The 2,506-nt window shown below is 51.0% G+C and overlaps 1 protein-coding gene across 1 annotated transcript in view; it reads left to right on the top strand.

Annotated features, from left to right (window-relative positions):
• The window catches only part of FBXW4 (F-box and WD repeat domain containing 4), a gene marked incomplete at its 5' end in the record, with an annotated part of 14,633 nt that overhangs the window by 10,884 nt on the left and 1,243 nt on the right, over positions 1 to 2,506 (top strand). The gene's annotated exons all lie outside the window — the stretch shown is intronic.

Here is a 2,506-nt window from a genome sequence, read left to right as displayed (position 1 = left end):
GGGAAAATAACACAAACATGCTTCAGCCAGCTAGCAGAAGACATTAATCAGATGTGCTGCTGGGCTGTGTGGTTGATGTGCAGCTGCCCGTCCTCCTGGTTTCCTCTCCCAAATTGCGATGTGTCCAGGGCACCAATCCACAGGGTACCCAGTGAAACAAAACAAAAATCCAAAAGCAGTAACATGTGGAAGGGAGGAGAGAGGGTTCCAAGCTGCTGGTGCTGCCTAGTGCTCACTGAGATAGCTCATCTCCTGTGAGCAACTTCCTGCTCCTGTCCAAGGAACTGGCAGAGGACTCTGCAAGTTGGGCAATCGGATCCCTCATGAATCCCAAAGATAGTCCAAAGACTCTTCTCTGAGAGATCAGCTGACTCCTTCTCCTATCTCTGTTGCATGTCTTACAACTCTGGGCCACACATAGAACTTGTAGGATGAAGAAGGTTGTGTGGAAGCCTTCAGAAGGGTTGTGTGTATGTCCATCTGTCTTGCTGGCTTTGCAGAATGGCAGATGGAGGAGATCTGTGTGCTTGGAGAGCAGAGGAGTGCCAGAGATGCCCATCCATGACTCGCACCATGGTGGAGCTGAGGACCCATCTGCCCCAGCCAAACCCCACAGCTCTTGCTCCCAGTGCTAAGACTGCAAATGCTTGAACCTCCTGACCTGTGTACAGGTGCAGAGTTGCTGTAGAGGTTTGCAAGTAACCCTCCAAGGGTTAAAGTATTGTGAGAAGGTTGCAAAGGGCTGAAGCTTGGAATCCCCTCGATCCCTTGCCTGAAGAAACACAAAGTCCAATAAGCCAGCACCCCTGGATTCGTGTTGGGGGGGATTAATTCATGCACTTGATGTTAAAGCTTGTCCGAGAGGTTTGCACGGGGGGGCCATCACTAGGGCTGGTTGGCCTCTCTAAATGGTTGCTAGGGCCCTGGCATCAAGGGCCAATGTAGCTGCCCACAGCCACGGTCACGGAGGGAATTACACAGCCACAAAGAAATTGTTATTCTACATAATCTGCTCTTTGGAGAGTGACTGTGGGGAAACAGGCTGGCCCCAGCATGCCGCCAGCTCTGTGATCATAGAAGCGTGCTGGCTGTAAAGATCGGCCAGGGCTCGCCTTCTGATCTGGGGACACCAGGGCTCGAGGCGCTAATCTGCTTTATCAGCGATTTCTCTCTCCTGACACAAAGGTGTTTACTTGTTTTAACATCTCCCAGGACTCTATTTCTCCTTTTGTGTGGTCTTTATCCCCCGACGAGGGCTTTAGCCCAGATTACAGACAGAATTAAGGCATTTGGCGATGTGCCTCAGAACTGTGTGATGCTGGATCAAGGAGCAGAAAGTAACAAAATAATGGCGGGAGATGCTGGGAGTGACCCCACTGCGGGATCCATGCTGTCGGCTTTCAGGACCGCTTCATTGTCCTGAGAACCAAGAGCCTGTTGGAGAGGGGTGGCCATGCGGCAGGGTTTGAAAAGCAGGTGCTTCAAGGTTTATTGTGTCCAGCGTTTTTGATTTAGAGGGTGTGAGGTAGATGAGGAAGAAAAAGGAGAGTTTGCAATAGGTGGCTGTCTTAAGCAGCTGGGCAGATTGTCCCTTCCAGGGCCAAGAGTCTGCCATGGCTGGGTGTTGCTGGCCGCTGAGGCAGGTGGAGTGATGCTGGGGATGGGCTGTGCCGTGTGCCTGATGCAGGTTACAATTTTGTATGGCCCTCAGAAGGGACTCAAGCTCCTTCTCAAAGTCTGGCAGAGCGGGCCCTCGCCAGGGACTGTCCACCTGGGGAGCTGCTGGTTCTGCACTTGAACAAGCAGCTGAGTGATATAGCCACAAAGCATCTGGCTTGGAGCTTCATGGAGATCTTGGTTTTGCTCTTTCACAGCAAGCAAGGAGTTTAAAAGGTGGAGGGGGTAAAAAACCAACCAAACAACAACAACCAAAGCAAACAAACAAACCCCCAAAAAACCCCACTGACCTTTGGAAAGTCATCTCCAGAGAAGCCCCAGGATGGTTGCTCTTGACCTGTCATGTTCAGCCCCAGGTAGTGTTTGGAATATGCAGTGTAACTGGAAGGGGTTAAGGAGAGCAACCATGGCAGACTGGGTCAGGAGAGTCTGATGTGCCTGTGGATGTGAGCTGTGTGTCAAAGATAAGGAGAAATACCCAGTGGGCAGTATTTCGAAGGACAGAGTCTGGGATGGGATGGGATTGACCAGGTGAGTGGCTGTTGCAGATTATCTGGAGTTTGACTAAGTTGAGAATTGTCTTCCATGGAAATGCAGCCCCATCATTCAGAGTACTGGTCACTTCTCCCAGTGAAAATGATCCTGTTCTGCTGGGGTCAGCTGTGCCTGTTCCTTGGCTCTTCCTCTTACAGATGTGACTCCTGCTGGTCACACTTCATGAGTTAGTGGCCCAGCCAGTAGCAGAAGCTGGGGGAGGGAGAGGAAAACTGTGCAGGCTTTTGCATTCTATTAAATTACAGCAATGAGATGTAGGAGAGTTCTATGACAC

This window comes from Mesitornis unicolor, unplaced genomic scaffold, assembly GCF_000695765.1.
Source record: "Mesitornis unicolor isolate BGI_N332 unplaced genomic scaffold, ASM69576v1 scaffold39459, whole genome shotgun sequence".
Classification (NCBI taxonomy): domain Eukaryota; kingdom Metazoa; phylum Chordata; class Aves; order Mesitornithiformes; family Mesitornithidae; genus Mesitornis; species Mesitornis unicolor.
The sequence above is the reverse complement of the archived record's forward strand: the minus strand, read 5'-3'. Positions and strand labels throughout refer to the sequence as shown.